General features: G+C 42.5%; 1 protein-coding gene across 9 annotated transcripts in view; it reads left to right on the plus strand.

Moving 5' to 3' along the window:
- Positions 1-12,769, plus strand: part of LOC127599714 (serine/threonine-protein kinase BRSK2-like) — a 122,781-nt gene that overhangs the window by 37,532 nt on the left and 72,480 nt on the right. The gene's annotated exons all lie outside the window — the stretch shown is intronic.

A 12,769-nucleotide genomic window follows, 5' to 3' on the forward strand; every position in this document is an offset into this window, starting at 1 on the left:
ACCAAAACATGTAATGGCAAGAATACAGTAGGTTGTTGAAGCTGTGAGTGTGTGTGTGCATTGTGCTTGTGTGTGTATGTGTGCGTGTGTGTGTGTGAATGCTGTTGTTGAAGCTGACGCCTTCAGCTGGTCCAGAATGCCGCTGCTCGCCTCTTGACTGGTACTCGTAAGAGGGAGCATATGACTTCTACTCTGGCATCCGTTCACTAGCTCCCCATTCATTTTAGAGTTATTTTCAAGATCCTCCTCTTTGTTTTCAAATCTCTGAATAATCTCGCGCCACCTTACCTGTCTGAGCTCATCCGCCCCTACACACCTGCCCGGCGCCTCAGGTCTGTGGACCAGTCTTTGTTAGAAGTACCAAGAACTAAACTGAGGCTCAGAGGGGATCGAGCCTTTTGCTGGTCCCTCTCTCTGGAATGACCTCCCACTGAACATTCATTAAGCCTCCTCGCTGCCCATCTTTAAAGCCCTCCTCAAAACTCATTTGTATTCTTTGGCGTTCGACTCAGCATGACTTAGATTTGTTCTTGATTTTATTCGTTGGTGCTTTCTACCGCCTTTATTACCGATTCGTCTTACTGTTTATTGTGTATGTTAAATCGCTCCATGTACAGCACTTTGTATGCAGCGATGGCTGTTTGAAAGTGCTCTATAAATACTGTTGACTTGACTTGAATTGGTTGCCAGCCAATCGCAAGGCACAACCATCCACGCTCACAATCATACCTAGGGACAATTTAGAGTGTTCAATCATCCTGCCATGCATGTTTTTGGAATGTGGGAGGAAACCGGAGTACCCGGAGAAAACCCACGCAGGCCCGGGGAGAACATGCAAACTCCACACAGGGAGGCCGGAGCTGGAATTGAACCTGGTACCTCTGCACTGTGAAGCCGACGTGCTAACCACTGGACTACCGGGCCGCCCTAACATTAATATAATGAACCAATTTTGTTCAACCGTGACTAGTTTATAATCTGTTACAATCGTTTTTCCATTTGGCTGCTGCAGACAATGCTTGAGATGGTTGGAGGAACAGATAATTAACACTCGCAGCCTGTCTAAATTATTAGAGCTCAAAAAGAGTGTCAGTCTGACAGCGTGTTCCGTGCACTATTCATGTGCATCTTTGTGGTGGACGCTTTCATTTTTTGGACTCAATTATAAATGTAGGGGGGAGCGAATGAGAAGGGATGATGTCATCGCTCCTGCAGCATGCTTTGTTGTTCTGAATTATTATTATTATTATTATTAAAGTATTTTTACAACCATAGGGCACACTTAAAAGCCTTAAATTCTCTCCAAAATGGACAGTGTCTAATAATGCGTCTTGTGTATGCACCAAGTTCCAAAATCTGTGAATGCTGTTGTGTGACTTTAATAAGGGGTCCGCTTGACTGACTGATATTGTGCCGACACGCTTGTTATTTTGAGGAATGGCAAACATAACTGAGGGTAGCATGCGGATGTTAAAGTGGGAAGCTGGGAATGAAAGAGGACGCTAAAGGCACATCCCCAGTAGGTGTATACAGTATAGTACATAGGACATGCATTGTGCGAAACAACATCCTGTAAATGGCATCTACGAAGTGACATGCTTTCGAAGCACAGTTTGAACTGCAAGCTATCAGTTACGTGGAGGACCAGGGGAATAGAGCAGCGAGATCAACTGGTGCTCGATTCTTTCATTTAAATGAAATATCCATCTATCCACACCGTGGCGCAGCAACATCCTGCCGATTACAAGGAAAAGCTATCAGTTAGGCGGAGGATCATAGGAATCAAACAGCCGTGAAAGAATTCAACATCAGCTAATCCACGGTGCTTGCTAATTGTGTTTTATGAAATGGCATCATCTATCCATTCGGGTCAGGACGACCGTGGAGCAGCAAGATGCTGCGGATTACAAGGAAAAGCTGGCCATTTTCGTCTCCTACTGCAGTAGAAAGTGTAATGCTCTGTGTTACATTAAAAAAAACACTTTTTGGGAGATTTTAATCCTTGAATTTGCCGCTCTGCCGGCCTCACTTGGCTTCCATTACCAAACACATTTCAACATACCCGCTTGGGCTTGGCAAGCGATGAAGGACAAGCATATTTTGCATTTTGAAATTAAACAAAATAATTGCTGGTAAACACATGCAGTCCAACAACAACACTAACATGGGCGAGGAGCCGCTCACTTCCGACATCCTGATGAACCACACTGAAGCCAAGAAGGGCACCAGCACGGTAGTAAGACGCACAAGCAAAAATCAAAAACTGTGAAAATGTGGTTGCACAAGTGTTAACACCCCCCTATAACTGGGGATGCAGCTGTGTTCAGATGTAACCAATCACATTCAAACTCATGTTAAATGGGAGTCAGCACACACCTGCCACTATTTAAAGCGCCTCTGATTCACTCCACAATAAAGTTCAGATGCACAATGTCCGAAGAGAGCTTGCAGTATCAGAGCAATTTTATTGTTCAAGGTATCGGTCAGAAGGGGAAATGAATTTGCAAGGCATTAAATAAACCGGGCGGCCCGGTAGTCCAGTGGTTAGCACGTGGGCTTCACAGTGCAAAGGCACCGGGTTCGATTCCAGCTCCGGCCTCCCTGTGTGGAGTTTGCATGTTCTCCCCGGGCCTGCGTGGGTTTTCTCCGGGTGCTCCGGTTTCCTCCCACATTCCAAAAACATGCGTGGCAGGCTGATTGAACACTCTAAATTGTCCCTAGGTGTGAGCGTGAGTGCGAATGGTTGTTCGTTTCTGTGTGCCCTGCGATTGGCTGGCAACCGATTCAGGGTGTCCCCCGCCTACTGCCCGAAGACAGCTGGGATAGGCTCCAGCACCCCCCGCGACCCTAGTGAGGATCAAGCGGCTCGGAAGATGAATGAATGAATGAATACAATACAATACAATACATGCTGATTTATATAGCGCTTTCACAACAGCGGCAGCTGTAACAAAGCGCTTTACAAAACAGTTAACATAAGGTAAAATAATAAACACAACACATAACATAAAACACAGACAGTCGTGCAGTCCTAACCACTTTTCCGTCACACGCTTTGTTGTTTGAAGCGGTTTGAGATGAAAGAGGAGAGAATCAAAGCGTCCTTTAACCAGTGGATCAGAGACGTCATGCTCAAAATGTGCACACGTCGGCTACAAGCTAAGTTTCAAAGTCAACAAGAAGCTGTAGCATCCATTGACGAAAAAAGAGATTGAATTAAATAAACCAGGGTTCACCAACACGGTGTCCACTGGCACCTTGTCGCCCGCGAGGACAACATGAATTGCCCGCCTAATCTAAAAATAGCACAACTTGCAAGTGAGCTGCATCAATGATACATTTTTTACTGCCACTATTTTTTTTAAAAACACCCTTGCATTTATATAGATTTAAAAATAACAATGTCTTTAAAAATAAAAATAAATAAACTATGTTTATTATCCGACAAGTTAAGGTGAACTCTACCTTGTTCGAATTTCAGTACTCTACACATGAGAATGCAGATGTGAGGAAGTGAATGGGAGGAAGAATTGTTTTTACTACCAGCAAAGGAAGCTGCGTGAGTTTCATTTGCGGAGTAAATGCGGCGAAAGCAGAGCGGCACAATATGGAGCAACACTTCACTTTGCGTTATCAAAGTTACAACGCTAACTACCCCCCGGGAAGCATTCTATGGTCAAAGAAGATCCGTGAGCTAAATGCAGCTTTGGATAAGCAGCAGTCTATTTTTACTTAAAAGCAACCAAAGCCTCATTTAAAGCTACACATTTTCTGGGAAAGAAGAAAAATGTCTTGTTGACATAGTGGCATGCGCACAGCAGCTGTGAAGGTCAATAGCCTGTTTGGTTCAACCCATCTATGTGAGTCTGCATTTTTCTTTTTCGACCTTTATCACAAACAAACACAGAACACGGGTCATTGACGCACATCTGCAAGATTCACTCAGACTTACAGTGTCAAGTTACACACCTGATTATGACTCATTGGTAAACAACACACAATGCCGGTCGGTCTTCACACACAAAAAAAAACCCAATGTTGTCACTTGCAGCATAGTAGTGTCATGATAAAGGTGAATTCAAATGTGTCAATATTGTGTAATTCAAGGCTGGAATCCATCAGTTAATTCATTCAGTACCAGCCAATTCTGGACCAAGTCTGAAAAGACGTTTAAAAACGTCTTTGGGAGTAAATGAGTTTTAATCACCTGGTTGAATCTGAGGATCATTTTCTTGTTGTTCGGTGACTTTGCACTGTACTACATAGAAAAAGAAAGTGTTAAATATCTTATCTGTCCTGAGTTATTGATAATTAATCATATATATATATATATATATAGAGGGGCGGCCCGCTAGTCCAGTGGTTAACACGTCGGCTTCACAGTGCAGAGGTACCGGGTTCGATTCCAGCTCCGGCCTCCCTGTGTGGAGTTTGCATGTTCTCCCCGGGCCTGCGTGGGTTTTCTCCGGGTGCTCCGGTTTCCTCCCACATTCCAAAAACATGCGTGGCAGGCTGATTGAACACTCTAAATTGTCCCTAGGTGTGAGTGTGAGTGCGAATGGTTGTTCGTCTCTGTGTGCCCTGCGATTGGCTGGCAACCGATTCAGGGTGTCCCCCGCCTACTGCCCGAAGACAGCTGGGATAGGTTCCAGCACCCCCCGCAACCCTAGTGAGGATCAAGCGGTTAGGAAGATGAATGAATGAATGAATGAATATATATATATATATATATATATAGAGAGAGAGAGAGAAACGATTGTAACAGATTATAAACTAGTCACGGTTGAACAATATTGGTTAATTATATTTATTTCCGTCTGGCCCGGTGGGGCAGTGGTTAGCGCGTCGACCTCACAGTGCAGAGGTATCGGTCAAGTCTAGCTCCGGCCTCCCTGTGTTGAGTTTGCATGTTCTCCCAGGCCTGCGTGGGTTTTCTCTGGGTACTTCAGTTTCCTCCCACATTCCAAAAACATGCATGGCAGGCTGATTGAACACTCTAAATTGTCCCCAGGTGTGAGTGTAGATGGTTGTTCGTCTGTGTGTGCCCTGCGATTGGCTGGTAACCGGTTCAGGGTGTCCCCCGCCTACTGCCCGAAGACAGCTGGGATAGGCTCCAGTACCCCCCGCGACCCTTGTGAAGATAAAGCGGTTCGGAAATGAATGAATGATTGAATATTTATAAATGGCGTGGTGGAAGAGTCGTGAGCGCATCGACCTCACAGTGCAAAGGTACCGAGTTCGATTCCAGCTCCAGCCTTTCTGTGTGGAGTCTTCATGTTCTGTGAGTGCGGATGGTTGTTCGTCTCTGTGTGCCCTGCGATTGGCTGGCAACCGGTTCAAGGTGTCCCCGCCTACTGCCCGAAGACGGCTGGGATAGGCTACAGCAAGCCCCGTGACCCTTGTGAGGATAAAGCAGATCGGAAAATGGATGGATGGATTGTTAAAAGGTGGTGTGAAGACGTTTTACAACCACTGTAAAATTTTGTTTAACTTTATTTTTTTTAAGTTCATTATTTTTCTTGCTTTTATTCAAAAGCCCATGCAGCAGTCGTGTTGCCGCACAGTTTGGAGGTGTTGGAGAGCGGTGGGGAGCGTTTAGCTTTGAGTTGCACTAAAAGAAAGGAAGCAAATGAGGTGAAAAGCAAAATGTGACGATGGAGAGGATAAAGACTCAGCTGGGGTGTTTCAAAGGGCGATCCGTCAAGAGAAGGGCCAGTAGGTTTGAATGAGCGAGCTAAAAATAGTTGAGTATCTCTGAAGACATCATGGAGAGTGGAGGAATCACCTCTGCAGCCTCCAGCAAAACGACCAACAGAAGCAGCAAGCAACTGAGCATATTGATGTGTACTAGTCACTGTGGAGTACTTGGCTTACTTGTATGTAAACTGAGCCTTACACGGCATGTTTGATGTGCCTGTGCTCCTTAATCAATTCATCACCATGGATACAGAAACCAACCATGACTCTGGTATTCTTGATTACATTTGTCCATGCAGTGTGCTCAGCATGACATATTCTCCAGACACCAATCACTCATTAGCTTTCTGAACAGTAGCACAGTTTCACTTATTTTTGTCATAGTAGTGTGAAGGAATTCATCTTGGGAGGCAGTTTGAATGCCACTAGATGTTTTTGGTGCTAAGCCTAATATTTATGTTTGCGTCATGCCGTTTCAAATGAGTTAACAAATGTGACATCGTGCCGAAAGCATATCGCTAGCTCTGATATCTGCTGTCCCTGAGCTGTACGATGCAGTCTTCCAAATAACCAAGCATGCTGTTTTGTTCATTTTCTGAGTCAAGGTATTTTACAATTAATATATATTTGATAATCTCAACTCAACTCAACTGTATTTATAGATCACTTTAAAACAACCACCGCTGTATACAAAGCGCTGTACATGGAACACATATATATACAATAAACAATAAAACAATAAATGAATAATGCACACAGTAGAAAGCACAAAAACAGTAAAACGAACATCAAGTCTGAGTCAAAAGCCAAAATGAGTTTTGAGATGAGTTTTAAAGATGGGCAGCAGGGGGGCTTGCTGAATGTTCAGCAATTATATTATCATTATCATCATTAGCAATTATATTAGTTTATATATTAATGGTGATTAATTGATTGAGTAAAAACCAAAACCACCACCATAATGAATATATTATTTTTTAAATTAATGAACACACACATTTTCAAATGATTCAGCAAACCAGATTAAAACAAACAACAATTGTCAGAAACTACAAAAAAATAATCACATGATTAAAAAGTAAATAAATGAATAACTTATTGTATATTCATGAACACTGACATTAATTGTGGTGAAGGCCTGTAGTTCCTGTCCTGGGTTCCTTTTCCATGTTTTGTTCATTTGTGGAGAATGACTCCCACAGTTTCACACGACAGCTCTATCAGCAGACACTTGCTTTTTATGACCCACAGTGCCACATGCTCCAACATTGGACACTAGCCAAAACAACACAAAATAAACAACACACATGGTGAATTTTTTTTTTACTTGGCCAGACAAAAACGATCAAACATTAGCTACTAGCCTAAAGCTCGTGTGACAGAAAACTCACAGAAATTAGGCACACTTAGCATGGCTAGCTGCAATTACAGCGTCCAATGACCAGTCAAATCACAGCCTTGGCGATTTGGACTTGAGTTTTATGTAACAGCATTTATATTGCAGCTCCATTAGGATATGTTCATGCAAAAATGTCTTGATGCGCAACAAATGTATTTTGTTCTTTCTATGTAGCCCCACTCGTGTAAACACGACATATGATTAATATAACACTTGTGGAAAATGAGTTAACCAATAAAATTTACACGGTTTGGTCCTTCTCACTGGGCAGCCATTTTGCCACTTTCAGGCTGAATTATCCAACAGCTCGTTCTCGGCGCGCCTGATCTTTTAAAGACAGCTGATGGTAATGCATGACGCCACAGCTCTGGAGGGAATGCCTTTCGATCCCGCCAGAAACTGAACCACAACAGAACAGAAACATGACAACTATAACATCCAAACATAACAGATTGAGAGAATGAAGCAGTAGTATGGGTAAAAAATTGGAACTCATGAATAATGCCTGCTGTTTTTCTCACATTTGGAGAGCCGATCCCAGCCATTGTTGACCATCCGCCACATTACTTTCGCATGCCACCTCGCCACGTGGGATCGCCGCACTGGAGACACACCTATTCACACTGTCATGTTTTAGTTTGGGACCAACAGGTGGCACTGTAGGGGTCCACTGCAGCTGCACACCTGGTGGTCGTTTGGTAAATAGTTGTATAAAATTCTCGCCCGAACACTCGTGGTCGGGTCATTGTTGCTGTTGGCTACTGTCATGTTTGTTTGTTGCTGTTCGTTGGCTGCTGTCATGTTTGTTTCAGTCAGGTTTTGGTCATTGTTATGTTTTATCTTCAGTCATGTTTTTTGTTTGATACTTTGGACTTTGTTTGTTTTGGATATAGTTTTCTGATTTCTAATACAATCTTTCAAGTACACCCGGCTCCTTCCTCCTGCCTGCTTTTTGGAGTCCACCACCACCTTGCTACGTGACACAGAATGTGTGGACCAAAGCCACTCCTGCCATCGAGTGATGATAAATCATTCTGAAATCATTCCCACAGCCTACTTACTGAGGAGCAGCACGAAGCTCTTTATTGATGAATAAACATTTTTGCATCTTAGCACTAAATTAAAGGCTTTTTGCGAACTTATTTTTACATTTTTCCTTCATCAATCTGTTGCTTCAAATGAAGACAGTTGGATGTTAAAGAGGACATTACAAAACCCTTTCTTATAGTTTTGTTGAAGTGGCCGATGCATACCATGAGCCCCTAAATCACAGCAGTTATAAACTTTCATATGGAAAAAAACCAAAACAAAACACTTGCTTAAGACCATAGTTGATTCAAATGTCCTCTGTCTGCAGTATTTGACACCGTTGGCCCCTAGGTCCTCAGAGATTGGTGCTCCTACCTTTTTTATTCATTTTTTAACCTGATACCTCTTGGCTTAGTCATCAGTCACTTTAATGAGGTTTAATACCACTGCTATGTCAACGACGCAGAAATCTACAGGACAGGCACAGACCTTTCGTCATCATAGTCACATCATTGTCATCGTCACTGCCCACTGTGTCTGTGTCCTTTAGATGAACAGCTGCAAAACTAAAACAGTTTTACTTGGTGGCCTATAAAATATTGAACATCAGCCATAATTAGCACTGCTTTCTCTGACCACAACCTTTGAATATCAGTCACCTCAGTGTTATGTACGAATCTTTGGATCTCACATCAATCATCACTACAACACCGTCTTTCATCATTATCAGAGCTCTTTTTGACTCTCACCCTTCCGAACATGGAGAAGCTTGTCCACAGCTCTTTTCCCCCTCCAGACTGAATTAATGTAATGTGCTACTCATCAGGATCCCGAGCAAAATCATCCAAAACTAGAAGAGGCTGCTAGGATCCTGATGAGAGTACAAAGGGAGCACGTCACTCGCCTGTCTTTCATTCACAACACTGAGCATACTGATATTTGTACTTGAATGTTTGGTTTCACAACAAGTGCTTGTGTGTTACTGAGAAAGAAGCGATTCGTCGATTTCCACACACACCCACATGCACGCGAATAGAGTAATTGAATAGTGGACTTAGAGCAGCTGTCGGGCTCAGCTGGTCTACGGCCTTGGGGACCATCGGTGTCACCACACTTTAAACAACCTCTGAGGTGTGTGCGGAGGTGGGGGGGGGGGTGTTGGTTTATCTGGAATCATCTGTATGAAATGATCAGGGGCAATAAAACTGGGGGGGGGGAGCGTTTTCAGGGCCATTGGGTCTTCAAAATACAAAGACTAAATTGTATTATTTCATGGATGCACCGTTATTGCTTGTATGAGTAATACGTGAATCAGAAAAAGAGCACTATTCAGTCTATGACAGTCAACTTAAAGAAAAAGCATGATCAGAATGAAATAATCAAAACCCACTTGCTTTTATTGTATTTAAACAGCTTGAAATGGCTCTTTTCAACTTCATTTACAGTACACATGCACACAGGTAGCAATGAAAACAAGTGACGCGTACATTCCATTGTGTTTCATATTGCAATTGCATAAGCTTCCATTTCAAGCCGAAAGTAGAGCTTTTTTCCCGCCGCAGTATTCTGCAGTGTTCTACAACCTGTAATCTCTTTGTATGAGAGTCTTTGCCGTATTAGCAGAATTTAACAGGCGCGCCTTTGCGAGGAAATCATCAGCGCATGATTCAGAGCCGTGGTCTGACAGGCAGGTCAGGTCAGGTCAGAATCATGATCAAAATTAATTTGCACAGGAAATCTAGTTATCCCCACGTGATAGACGCACGGAAAGGCGTGAGAAGCAGAACTGAGCAGCGAATAGTAATCTCTGGAGAAGGTGAGGATAGAGGCTAATTATAAAGCTCTGGCTTGAGGCACCACCGACAGGGCTGAATATTTTACTAGATTTGCATATGAACTCTGGTCATGGATGTGTAATGGGTTCAAATGTGTGTTATACTTTTCTCATGTCAAAGTGTTCGGAATTTCTTTGATCTGGTTTGATCTTGGACTTTTTATCATCTGCTTTTCAGAATTAATGTAATTGAAATTTACCTGACTGTTAGTTTGCTGAAATTACCTACAAGAGGCCCTGCCGCAATAAAAACCTGCAGGATACAACTGCTTTTGAATTATTCAGCAGATAAATGCGTGTACAATAATATAAAACATCCAGCTGTGTTGTAAGCCAATATACGACTGCTCAGGGTGGAATGAATAATATCAATTGAAAAGCAGTCATTACTTTAGTATTATTGAATTCATGACGGTTTATTAAGGTTTGTTGAGTTTAGGTTTCATCTGCATTTCCTGTGTCGGACTTTCTCAGAGTGGAAGATGAAGATTCTTGTTCCAGGTATGAGAATGTTGATTGCCAAATCCCAACTTTTGGAAGATGACATTTAACCAATGACAGATTCAAAAAAAATAAATGATTTAATTGGCAACATGGTCAGATTTGGCTGGGTCCTGCTGTTGTCGCTCAATAATTTGACCCAGCAATCGGTGTGTGCACAACACAGGTATCCATTTGAAGCGCTTGTGACATCAATTAGAAAAAATGTCGCCATTGTAAAATACTTAGGGCTGAATTCACTAAAACGATTGTATGGCTTTTGCTTGGAGTGAACCGGTAAAAATGGAGCAAACACATTGTGATTTGGTACAGGCACCCAATGACTTGGAGTTCTTTGCACATTTTTAAGCAGGGAAGCACAGACTTCCTTCTCCCTAGTCACTTTATCCAGCTTCTCATGGGAGATCCCTGTTACGTTTTGGACAAGCCGAATTAAGTTTGGACCCCCAAAGTGTAGACGTCAACAAGGTCTCCATTGCAAAAATATGTTTTTAATACAAAAATCGCCACGACTAAGAGATAACATAAAGCGCTGGTCAAAACAAGGACCAGAGGGCACAAAAAACGAGCAACAAAAAGCGCTTGCTCAAAAGGCAAGGGCGGAAACTAAGGATCGCAAAGACAAACAAAAACAATGTATCAAAATACACGCAAGAGAAAGGCAAATCACAAAATTAAATCCAATACTTACAAAACCATTGGTACCGAGAGTTCAAAAGCGAAACACAGCGAGATCTATAGCAAGAATAGTCTATGAGCATGGAAATAGCAAGGCATAATCAATACGCCGACAACCAGCAGACAGATTGTTGGTCCTTAAATACACAGTTCCTTAATTGAAAGATTGGCAGCAGGTGTGCAGCCAGAAAGTCTGCTCAGTCTGCCACCTGCTGGCCAGGCCAAGGACAGGAACATGACAATCCCAGGTCGTTACCAGCCGAGAGACATACACTCTCCAGTGTATACTGGGTCGTCCTCAGGGCATGCCTGCAACACCTCATCAGGGTAGCGTTCAGGTTGCATCCAAAAAAGATGCCCGAGCCACCTCATCTGGTCGCTCTCAATGCAGAGGAGCAGCTTCTCGACTTGGGGCAGGATATCAACCCTGATCTGGAGAGGGCACTCTAGCATTTTTCGACTGAGGACCAGAGTCTAAGATTTGAAGGTGCTGATTTTCTTCCCAAACACTTCACAACCCTGACAGACCCCATGAACCCTGCTGACTCGCAGTGGTCCCTCTCCCTTCAGTAAACTTTGGCCCCTGCCAAGTGGTGGTGTCTGCAGGGGAGTTTCTTGTCCCACATATGCTTGTAGTTCAACTGAACTTGGAAAGGAAAAGTGTGCAGTCATTCCATTCCATACATTAACACAAAAGATGTTTTAATTTGCAAACCACACAACTCCACTTGAGCCCCGTCCACTGTTCCGCTCCCCAAAAAAGAAAATGCAAAATGCTTGATACACAAATGCACCATCTGGTGTATTTAAAATTATTTTCACAGGGCATGCTTGTATTAATTATCTTGTTGATGGTGAAAGGGTAGCAGGCTCTATAGAAAGTGAGGAGGGGTGGATTTATTTTCTCTCTATTCATATTTTCTGGTGAAAGAAAAAGCCAGGTTGAATTTTGGAGGGCCAAATAACCAGATATAATCATATTTATTGGTGTTTATTTCTCTGAGCCTACATTTGTTGGTAGTATATTGAATAGGGTCAAATTAATTCAAGTTGTCTTTCAAAAATAAACTTGCATTAACGATTTGGCCTGTTCCCCTCTGCTGTGTTATTTTGATATTGTCTAGTTTATTTAAACATTAATGATAGAGCTTAGCCCATGACCATCAAGCTCGTGTGATCTGAAATGAAAGCCTTAAATGTGACCAACATTCAAAGTTTAGAATGGAAGGACAGAGTGGATGCTTGATGATGAACTCATCAGTCAACTCGTTACGCTTCACATGTATTATCTTTCACAAATCTGTTTTTGTCTGTTCCAGTTGGTAGTGGATAAAACATATTGGATCAGTGATATTGGATCAGTGTATCTACCTAAGGCGGCTAAAATGTTTTTAGTTTATTTTATTCACCTCTTCTGATAAAATTCTTTTGGTTCGTGTTTGCCAATATTGTTGAAAAGATGATGATGAAAAGATGTCTACAATCAACAGAAAATGATAACAGATTCTGCTGTTTCTGGAACCATTTCTCATTGCAATTAGGTTGAATGGTTGGAACATATCTGCCTTTTTTTGTGGTTAATAATTGCTCCTGGTCACATGACACAACCTACAGCTGTAATCAAATTGATT

Source organism: Hippocampus zosterae, chromosome 4 (assembly GCF_025434085.1).
Source record: "Hippocampus zosterae strain Florida chromosome 4, ASM2543408v3, whole genome shotgun sequence".
Lineage (NCBI taxonomy): Eukaryota > Metazoa > Chordata > Actinopteri > Syngnathiformes > Syngnathidae > Hippocampus > Hippocampus zosterae.